Source organism: Neolamprologus multifasciatus, chromosome 15 (assembly GCF_963576455.1).
Source record: "Neolamprologus multifasciatus chromosome 15, fNeoMul1.2, whole genome shotgun sequence".
In the NCBI taxonomy this organism is placed as follows: Eukaryota; Metazoa; Chordata; class Actinopteri; order Cichliformes; family Cichlidae; genus Neolamprologus; species Neolamprologus multifasciatus.
The window spans coordinates 7724602-7736740 of NC_140453.1; positions in this window are offsets into that span (position 1 = coordinate 7724602).

Sequence of the window (12139 nt, forward strand, 5' to 3'; positions counted from 1 at the left end):
CAATTAAAAAAGTGAAAAGGTGGAATCTTTCCAAGATCCTACTCTGCCCTTTGCATTTAGCTGTGGCTGTGAACCCACAACATGCTCTTTATACAAGTGAAACCTTAAAATGTACAACAACAAATCGCAATCGTAGATAATGAGAACATTAGGAAGCACCCAGTCAAAGTTTGTTTCATTCTGAGAAACAAAAAGAACCTTTGTGAACTCAGACATCCACTGAAGACAGCCGCGGTGAATGATCATAGGATAATTTGTCATGGTAAAGACAAGGCCCTTTGCAATATTCAGCCAAGTGCAGAACACTTTCCAGGACGTAGGAATATAATTGTTCAAGTTTACTTTAAAGAGACGACTTCAAAGGAGCAAGAACAGAGGATTCACCACAAGGTGCAAACAATTTGTCAGCCTTGAGCAGAAAAAAGCCACATTAGACATCCAAGAACATCCGAGAAAGTCAGACCAGCTCAGGAAAAGCACACTTTGGACGGGTCAAACTAATAATCAACATGTAACAGAATGCATGGGCGTGATGCATGGGCGTGCGCGCTTTCCATTGGCATCTGATCACTCATGTTAAAAAGTGACGTGGCTGTATACAGAGGTAGCTCTTTTTGAAGATCCCCGTGTCCTACTGTCTGCTCATTTAAGCGCAGCAAAGTTCATGTGAAATTACGCAACCGAAGTGAAATGTTGTGCAGCGATCGAGTCAACAAAGCTAAAAGCACAAAGAACCACAAACAAGCAACAACTGAAGCTGCGGCACAGACCTGACAAAGCATCACAAAGGAGGAATTGTTGCGTGCTGTTTGTTTGAAAGGAATTGTTTGGTCTGTGGGCTCGAGACATCACGCAGCCATTCCCTTGAAGGGATTGTCAACAAATTATTAAAAATTAGCTTTTTTTTGTTGTGTTTCCATCAATTTGCCTAACTACATCAAAACCTCTGAATAATTGTACTGCATTAACTGTTGAGGTGTATAACGTCTCAACAGTTAATGCAGTCATAATACTTGTTGTTCATTTCTAATCTGTAACGGAGACAAAATTATGTGTGTTTTTTTTCCCTATTTTGTTTTACGTAACACTGATCTTATGTTTTGACTATGAATTCATGCCTGCATGTTTTCATTCAAGGTTACCACTATTTAGTGTTCACAGCCTTTAAGTAAAAGACACTTATTCCAACCTGTGGGTTCTTCGGCATACAGCTTCTCATCATCCGAAAGTATGAATGAATTTAACAGGCTAGTAAATAAGGATTTTAATTGCCTCTTAGCACATGATGACCACATTTGTGAGAAGCTTAAGACGCTTGTGTTTACCTCCCGGCCAAGATTGAATATGCATTCTTCCGTCAATGGAGGATAGTGCTGCAAACACATATATGTTATGGTTTCAAACACCTTCCAGATGTAGGTGTACCCTGCAAGTACGTAAGCTGGAACACAAAACATGCAAACAAAACAGGTAATTACTCAACACTGGAGCAGAAGGAAAGTGTATTCTGCATATTTTTGCCAGTGTTGGTCATCTACCCTCAGTTTCTTCATCTGTGCTGAAAAACTGTTTCAAATCACTCCACTGACAGGAAATTTCTATTAACTCTAACAACTAACTCCAAGTGGCAGGACTTAAATTAATAGTGCATGCGTTCATTAAATGCACACACACACACACACACACACAAAATCAATGGCGCCAGCAGAACTAGACACAGGGAGAGTCTTATTTATCCTTTTTTTTCCACATACCTTATTGATACAACACTGCAAACACGAAATTCCATTTGTACTAGATACAGCCGAGATCAATGGGCAATTAAGCAGGATTTTCCGCATATGACAAAGGTACTCTCATAAAAACAGAAGACAGTATTGACCATAAGGTCAAAACAAGCTCCTACAATTCATAGCATTCCTGCCAGTTTGAAATTTACTTTGCATCTACTCATCATCAAACTTATGCATCACTACAATTACCAGGGCAGCTGTGGGTTAGTGCAAATCCAATCAGTCATGCTTCAGTCAACCTCTTTCTGAGACGTGTCTTCAAGCATCACAAACACCTGAAGCAGTGCTCGGAGCTGGCAAAAGATACTATGAGCAGATATCACTACTGACAGCATCTGTGTTTCCAGTTCCTCGTTGTAAAGTAAGCAGCACAAGAAATGGGATGGTTGCTTCTACAACAGGGACCAGGCCTGCGACTACTTGCACTTTTCATGGCAAAGTTGGTGCATCAAGAAGGCGATAAAACTGTAATAAGATGGAATCAGTCTGCCATCAGTATGTATGAGGTTTGGATGAGGTCAAAGTTGGTGATTAACTGTGATAAATCAACAAAACTCACAAATGTTTTGCCTCTACATGCACAGAAATTCACATGAACTTACACTCACACTTAAAAATTTAGAAACACCTCCTGAAATTGTGAAATAATTAGTGCAGGATGGACATTTAACAGGAATGCACCCAAAATGCAACCAGTTGAATCAAGTCCCCCTACTGCAAAGAGACACATCGTAGACAAACTGCAGTCATTGGTGCAGACTTACTGAGATGGATTGCAACATGTTGGCAATCTGTCTACTTTTATAAATTAGCTGCCAGTTATTTTCACACTTTCGCAGGTCTGTCTGAAAGCGATTTCTGTGAGTACGAGTTGGCCCACGATTGTTTGGAGACAGGTTGCCTCCTACCAGGTGATCTGTGCAATCACCTTGATGTTGAAAGTGGTCGTTGCAACTACTTGTAACTAAAAAAATGCAATGCAACTGCTGTCCTCTTTTCTCCTCTGCTGCGATTGAGCCTTTAAACTCCAGAAATGTGACCCCTGTAGGATGTATTTGCATATAACTTCATAAAAGGATTCAATCAAAAATGCTTCTGAAACATCTTAGTCAATTGGCAGATCCATGACCAAGGTAAGAACTACTGTTGAAAAAACAGTTTTTTGAATAGAGTGTGAAAATGAAAAATATAACAAAGTTTATAACAGATCAAGGCTGCTGGCATCAGTGGTTTCAAGGAATGTAATGACTGTGCTTCAAATCGCATTTAATTTGCTGTACCCTCTTGCATTACTGCACCACCCTGCATAACTGAGGACGTGTTTTTCCTCGACCTGAATGAATTCAACCACTTCCACTAACACACAGGGACTAAACTTGAACGAACGCATTTCACATTGGTTTGTTTCTAAAGCTGATGATGTAATTCAAAATCATATGCTTTTACAAAACCACATTTTGAGCCATAAATTCTCACCCTCTCTGCATGAACGCGTTTGGAGCCCACGCTTCTTCTACATCTGAAAGCCGTCTCTCCTGTGTATTGGTGTTGGCCCTCTGTCAGCTGTGGCAGGGGGAAAAAAGGTATTTACATCAGCTGATGGACCTAAACCACTGAATTCAATTCAATTCAATTCAATTTTATTTATATAGCGCCAAATCACAACAAAAGTCTCCTCAAGGTGCTTCATAGATACAGAGAAAAGCCCAACAATCATATGACCCCCTATGAGCAAGCACTTTGGCGACAGTGGGAAGGAAAAACTCCCTTTTAACAGGAAGAAACCTCCGGCAGAACCAGGCTCAGGGAGGGGCGGCCATCTGCTGCGACCGGTTGGGGTGAGAGAAGGAAGACAGGATAAAAGACATGCTGTGGAAGAGAGACAGAGATTAATAACAGGTATGATTCAATACAGAGAGGTCTATTAACACATAGTGAGTGAGAAAGGTGACTGGAAAGGAAAAACTCAATGCATCATGGGTATCCCCCGGCAGCCTACATCTATTGCAGCATAACTAAGGGAGGATTCAGGGTCACCTGGTCCAGCCCTAACTATATGCTTTACCAAAAAGGAAAGTTTTAAGCCTAATCTTAAAAGTAGAGATAGTGTCTGTCTCCCGAATCCAAACTGGAAGCTGGTTCCACAGAAGAGGGGCCTGAAAACTGAAGGCTCTCCCTCCCATTCTACTTTTAAATACTCTAGGAACAACAAGTAGGCCTGCAGAGCGAGAGCGAAGTGCTCTAATGGGGTAATATGGTACTACAAGGTCATTAAGATAAGATGGGGCCTGATTATTTAAGACTTTGTATGTGAGGAGCAGGATTTTGAATTCAATTCTGGATTTAACAGGAAGCCAATGAAGGGAAGCCAAAACAGGAGAATTCACCTCTCTTTAAACCACGTTCCAGACAGTTTGCATCACAGGCTCAGTGACTTCATATACAGGAAATTACTTTTTCCTTTTTCCAACTTTGTAATGAGAGCGGTGTCGCTTGTTTCTGTGCAATTATCAGACTCTGATCACAAGCCAGCTAGCATCTTCTCTGCTTCCTCTGCAACCATGGTGATCACACTGGCCTCCCTTGGTTTATAGAATGCAGCGTCATATTGTTAAGACTCCAAGCAGACCACACAAAGGCAACAAGGGTGTCGGTGTCCTCATTAAAACTCTGCCTGGGCAAACCAGAGACAGCCAATACGCACAGCAGATAAGACACTTAGTGGCCCGTTGAGATTTATAGCCGCTGCCTCGGGAGCACAAGGACAAAGCAGAGGAGGGCTGAGAGAGAAAATGAGTTCATATATTGTTTCATGTCTGGCAGCCAGATGAACAAACTGAGGACATTTAGGTATTTTAAAGGATATAAAAAGAAAACACAGGCGTGTAGACGGAGTGTGGACAGCACCGATGTCTGTTGTAAAGACTGTAATTGAAACTGAAAGGCTAGGCGGGGCAGGAAAATGATGGAGAGAAAGAAATGAGTAATGAGAAAATGAACTACAGATATGTGAAAAAGGGCTTTAAAATTTGAGGAAAATATGTCACTAACAAGATGTCATGTTCACAAAGTGCTGTGTTAAAGTGGTTCTCCTGTTGCAATAGTGAAGTTCCATATCCTGCGTCATTACTCAGGTTCAGCACGTCAACAGAGCAGCTAATGATACACTTGGGGAGGAACAGCCTTCTGAAATACTCTGTCTCTGAGTCATTAGCAAAATCTAGTTTTACGCAAAATGTCAAAGTTTCTTGTCAACACCAGAAATCAGCCTTGCTATAACCCTGGCCTGGTCTTTCACCTTGCTCACATAAATAACCTTCGCTCATGAGCAGAGGTCAGCTTTTCTGATCCACACCACTTTTGCCCCCTCTGCTCTTTTCTCTCTCTTTGATTTACATCCTCCCCGTATTAAAACCAGGGCATCCTGCTCTGTGAAAACATAGCATCTTAATTTCTTCGAGTAAATTTAAGTGGCGCGGGCTCGTTTTGGTGTGTTCAGTGTCAGGTTTTTGCAGACTCCCCAGTGTGCTGGCCCACCTAGTGTGACACTGCACCTCGTAAAGAAATCAAGCCAGACTTTTGGGAAAGGCTTTTCTCCCCCGTGTGAGTGTTGGGTTTCACTACCAGTCTGTGGATCCAGTCAGAGTGAGGCACGCAGCACTAACAGACACAAGGCAATTTAGTCAACTAAAGGGAATACACACACACACACACACACACATTTGTGCCTGCACACACTGCAAAGTTCCTCTGCTTTCAATCACAGGTACTCTGTCCAAACTGTATGGATATATATATTCTCTCCAGGAATGTTTTCTGTAGATTAAAGTCGGCACTGTTCTTAGTCTGATCAACGATGTTTGAGAGGAAACAAGTTTCGTGGTGAACTTGCATGGATTTGATCATAATTAGGAAAGCATTGTCACAGAAATGATGGTCACGTATTTACACAGTTTCCCAGTAAGAGGCCTGTTTAGGCTTACTGGCACTCTGAGACTAATGGCCAATTTTAAATAAGTTCTTTAGAATTTTGCTGTTTATTTGGAAACGTCTGGACAGAAACAGTGATCATCCTAAATTAACTGAGGCCGAAGAACAGACTGTGGAAAACTAAATATTCACTTTGGCCCTTTTTTTAGTCTTCTCAGGAAAAACTGAAACCTTGGCAATATTTCATCCTCAGGGTCTGGCCATCAGAGCAGGTGTGAGTGTTGATCATGTTTCTTCAGTCTCCTCTCTCAGCAGGCATCTGCTCTGCTGAAGCAGCCATGAGCAGCACACGACATGCACACCTACCACCTCCTCCTAACCCAAAATGTGCTGGCACTGTTTGCTTCCCCTTGACTCCAAGTAATTCAATAGATATCTGAAAAGTAGTGGTAATTTTAACCTAAAGTATGCATTGGAGTAGCTCTTCAGTGACAGAGTTGGTGGGGAGCAGCGTTGGACAGATGTAAAAACAGTTGCAGCTGCTTTCGGTTTATCCAGTTGTCCAAAAAGATTGAGCTGAGTGTTTGTTCACTAGTGGGAAGACAGAGAGGGATCACATTGTTCTGTTGACAGCCTTTGAGGCTGTTGCTGTGAACTTTGCATCTAAAAAAATTGTGTTTATTTATGCTGGCTTGACAAGTACTAAATTACGCATGGGCCGCTTCTGCTATGGTCATGGCGTTGCAGCCAATTTGAAGTTAAGTCACAGCATTAGCAAATTCAGTCTGGAGATCATGTTATGATTGGCTCACAGTCGCACCAGCTGAGACAACACCCATCTTTTAAAGTCAGAATGCACACATGTGAAGTTTCGCGGCGGCATTTTGAGTTGACAAAAATCTTCTTTTAGACCTGCTAATGTGGCTGCTACCAACATTTTCAATGATCTCTCTCTCACATACACACACACACCAGCAGTACAGGAAGCTTAGTATATATACTGCAGTATAATATGGGAAGTTACAAATAATTGACATAAGTTACAAAAAATTTAAATGGAAAACAAATGTGGGACTGGGGCATTATCCAAACATTAATCAAATCAAATTAATCAAATTAATGTTTGTTCGCTCATTCATTCTACATATGTATTCGTCCCTGTTTTTAAAAGGGATGAACATATGTGTATTCAAAAAATGTACAACATGTTTGGGTTTTGTTGGTGCAGCAGGAATGCATGGTTTTAGAATTTGCATATATGGTGTTGTGTTATTATACTTGTATTTTGGAAATGTATTTGTATTTTATACTTTCTTTAACATAGTGTGTACGTGCCCAGCTCTAACCTTGTACCTAAATGTGATACAAGGTATATTTCTTCTAATGGAATCAGTGTTAATGTCACTAAATCCATCTTAATGTTTTTACTTGGATAGGTTAATGGCTGTATGCATAGAAGAAAGTTTAACCACAGACTTATAAGTACTTAAAACTGCCTTTATGGTAGTTCTGGCTACCTGGGGTATCACCGGTACCACATTTTACCATGATGAGACAAGCAAGCAGTCACAAGTAAAGTATCAGTTTTACTATCAGTTAGCCGAGCCCTCTACACATTTTACAGGAATCCTTAACCAACTGTATCTTTTCTACTCCCGCAATTCCATTTTACCTACTTCTCTCCCTCCTTTTTATCTACGAGTTTCTTTTTCTGCAACTGTGTGTTAAAGAAAGACTAAATACATCCTGTAATTTTGCACAGTATAACTGAGTTTATTCAAGCAGAGCTTTGTTATGTCAACTGTCTTTGATAATAACTGAGCTGGAGCTTAGAAATGTGCAGTTATTGTAGGGTAATTTCATCAGTGAGATCACTGATTATTATAAATACTTCCAGGTTGCAAGAAACCTCTGTAGTGTGTATGATATCTATGCCATCAGACATAAAACAGCTCTGTAAACAAGAACCAACATCTTCTTTCCTGCTAAGATTGAACAACAACACGTGAAGTATTGCATAATGTCAGTATTTATTTTGCAAAAACTAAGCCAAAAATGGAGAAACAGTGTGTAAAAGACTAAGCACACCCTTACTGCTTCTCCATGAATAAAGAGAGCAGCCAGCTGCTTCTAAGCAAATGCAACTGATTAACTGTTGATCAGCAAGTGTGAACACCTCCATAAAAAGCAGAAGTTTGGGTTGTTCTGGAGCATTCTGGTTTGAACACAAGGAGGAAATACAGCAGCAATGATCTGTTATAATGCCATTTGCAAGCAATCTAAAGTCCATTATTCTGCAATGAGAAAGATTATTCACGAATCTAAAACATTCAAGGCAGTTGCCAATCTTCCAGGGAGTGGACGTTCCAGCAAATCAACCACAAGGTAAGACTGTGCAATGCTCAGAGAAACTGCAAAATATCTAAGACCTATATTACAGTCCTACATCTACAGGCCTCAGTTAGCATGTTAAATGTTAAGGTTTATGACAACAGCGCAATTAGATTAAGACAGAACCATTATTGTCACGGTTCTAGGTCATTTTGACCCAGCTTTTTCTGTTTCTTATGTTTTGGTGCTTTTCTAGATTATGACCTATGTTCTGATTAGTTAGTGATGCTGTCTAGTCTGTCTCTCTCTGTCTTGTCCGTGTCTTAGTAAAGTGTGTTTTGTTTCCTATTTTTACTTGGAAGGATCACGGTCATGTGCGATGTCGGTGTGTTTAGTTTTACTCCTCCCTTGTCTCGTTAGCCCTGATCTCTCCCAGCTGTGTCTTCCTCCTGTTTCTCATTCCCTGATTACTTCTCTGTGTCTATAAGCCCTGTGTTTTCCTGTGCTCTCTGTCGCATCATACCTTCATACCTCCCTGTGTGTTCTGTTTGCCTGCCTGCCAGTTTAGTTGCGTTCCAGTTTAGTTAGTTCTTTGTTCTATCTGTAATCCCACAATAAAGCCGAGGGTTTTTGAGTTCACCTGTGCCTCCGCGAGTCCTGCTCTTGGGTCCACCTTTTCCTGCCTGCCTTCACACAGCCATGACAATTATGGTTCATTTGGAAGGGCTGCGAGGATCTCCTCTCTCTAAAAAAAAATGTAAAAAATGGCAGCATGGTTTAGGTTTGCAGAGCTGCACAAACAGACACCTGAAACAATGCCCTTTGGACAGATGAGACTAAAGTGGATATGTTTGGCCATAATGCACAGAACCACACCAGTGTTTGGTTTCTGGGGAAAACCAAACGCAGCACATCAGCACAAACACCTCGGACCAGCTGTCTTGCACGGTGGTGGAAGTGTGATGATTTTGGCTTCTGTTGCAGCCACAGGACCTGAGCACCTCGCAGTCATTGAGACGACTACGAACGCTACAAACGTTTGAATACCAAAGTGTTCTGAAATCAAATATGAGACCATCTGTCTGACAGCCAAAATTCAATCGAAATTGAATCTGCAACAGAAAAAAAGAAAAGAATCAAGCTGCTGCAGGGGCTCAGTTAAAGTCGAGACATCAACCTGATTGAAATGCTGTGACAGGAACTCAAGAGAGCTGTGCATAAATAAATCATCACAAATCTCAATGAAAAGAGGCAATGTTGTAAAGAAGAGTGAGTCAAAATTGCTGTGACAAACTGATAATGTTATACAGAAAACCATTACTTCAATATGCTGCTGATAAAGGTGATTCAAGATACTGAATCATGGGTGCATTTAGCGTTTCACACTGATTCCTCATTTTGGCTTCATTTTTGTTCAATAATAATGCCACAGACTAATATGTCCTGCGTCTGGCTTTATATTTAAAATTATTTATTTCTGTAATTTATCTTGTATTTAGACTGAGAACTCCTGACCTCTCAAGTATATGCCTGTAAACTTATCTCACATACAGATGCTATTGCATTCACATCATCTGTCAGCACACAGACAGACACGGAAACAACTGCCAAACAGGGTGGAAGATTTCGGTGTTGATGCACCTGTTTTATCTTCTCGAAATCAGAACACAACCAGTAGGAAAAAATACCTGAACACGACTCAAGTATGAGTCTGGAAGTGAGTTTGATAGAAGTTTTTTTTTGAAGTTGTCAGAAAATCATGCAAGTGCTGATAAAAGGTCCTGATAAGCTTTCAAGCGTACCAATCAAAAATGTACTATTTCCGTTCCTACTGCCAGCATAGGCCAACAGAAGCCGGCAAATAGGCGTCCTCATGCAGGAGCACATCCAACCACAATGACATACAGAGACTCATATTCACAGTAATTTATTTTACATTCTGCCCATCATAACCAGCTTATTAAAAATGTAAACACTCTGATTGGTTGTTTCTTAAAAACTAAACTCTTTGTTGTTGTTGGTTCATACTATGTGTTGCAATACTGTATCATAATGATGTGATGTTTCCAACTGTTAAATCGAAACCTTTTCTTGGCTCCATTGTCTGTTCTGACTTTAAATCTTAAGCTTGTTTGCCTCTAAGTAACTGACCGTGTGGCTTATGTCGTTTCCACCAATTACTTAGTAGATTATCTTTATTAGTCCCTCAGCTCTGGGGAAATGACAAGCTTTTAGTCAATGAAACAAGTTTTTAATTAGATTACAGAACACAATATTACTAAAATGTCTTAAGGGAATGTTTTTTGTATGAATTTAATAATGTCAAGGTGAAAGGCAATAATTTCCAGGAAATACAAGCTTTTAACATCACCAGTGATGTTGCAGTAAAATGATGCTGAAGAAGGGTTCCAGCTTGAGCATCATCATCAGCGTCATTCCTTTCATTGACCCACGCCTGGACTGGTACATTATTCCCACCAGGGTCAAAGGCTAAAACTTGTCATCTGTGGAAGGAACAAGCTTCTATAATGCAAAGGTTTGTGAGTGTTCATGGAAAACTCTGATTAGAAAAGAGATAAATTGAAATTAAATTATCTCCACAGAGCCTCCAGTGTCACTGTGAATATTCAGCCTTGAAGCCTCCATTGTGTAAGAGGAAAAAACATTTAATTATGTCATATTTCCAGTCGACATGCTGTTTGAAGGAAGTTCGGTAAAAATGCTAATTTCTTTTCTTTCTTTTTTTTCTTTTTTTTTTTTTGGTAACTGACAGATATGAACATGTTGAAACAAGGACATACTTGGCAGTGTTTTTTGGAGGACTTCCACTTCTACACCCACAGAAAGACAGATGAGACAATAAGTTTTTGTCCCACACAACTTTAATCATATTTTCCTTTTACTGTAAACGTAAAAGGAAATAAGGAACTTACATGCAATATGAGTTAAATAAATTCCAAATTCACATTTGCATATTTTACTATTAATTCTCGTCTCATACGCCCTATCAGTGTCAGGAAGGAAGCATCTACCCATGTCGAGAGGCTTGAAACTGAGTCATGCAGCATGGCTCACAATTCATTCACATGTGAGTCATTGACATGCGAGTCAAATATGAGATGGACTCACATTTGAATACTAGAATACTTTGATAGACAGAGTGGATTGTGGTGTCCAGGTCTTGTGGCTGCAAAATAAGCCCAAATCATCACCCTTCCACCACTGTGCTTTTGTGATATGTTGAGCTTTGCAAACCTGCGCTGTGCTGCCATGTTCTTTTTACAAAGAAGAGATTTTCACCTGGTATCCCTTCCCAACAACCCATATTTGTTCAGTCTTTTTTTTCTAATGTTACTGTCATGAACCTTAACATGCTAACTGAGGCCTGTAGAGACTGAGCTGTAGTTCTTGGGTTTTTTGCAGTATCTCTGCACTTTCCAGAGGCTGAATTTGCTGGAAACTCCACTCCTGCAAAGACTGTATCAATGTGTTAACACACTTTACATTCTCCAGAAGTATAGATATAAGTGCTCTGATGATCAGTTAAACAAGTGCATTTGATTAGCAGCCGCTCACTGCTACTTCACCTCAGAATTCCGATGGAAGCAGTAAAGGGTGACTTTAAATTAAATGTTACCTTTTATAACAAATGATTTCTTATCTTACCTTGATGGAAGTGCTCAAGACTATCAAGTACAAATGAGCCACACTAATACCTGGAATTCAAATCTTTCCCTACATGTCACTATTCTGCAGTGAGCTATTTATGATTATTTAGTACTTTATAACTTTCCACTTATTATATTATAATTAACTGTTTTGGATTTTATGGCATTGTAAAATTATAATACCTAAAATTCTTTACTTCTTATTCACTGAAAATTGTGACGTGAAGGGAAAACTATCTATTAGCAAGTTTGGGCTCGCTTTTAAACAAGAGGAACTATAAAGTTTTGTCCGTGTTGTTGTAAATGCACAAATCCAGTCATAGCTAGGAGGATTCGGGACTAGCCATTTGTGTGAACATCCACATTAGCCATCACAATTGAGGTTCAGCAAAGGGATCATTTTCATATTCATCTAGG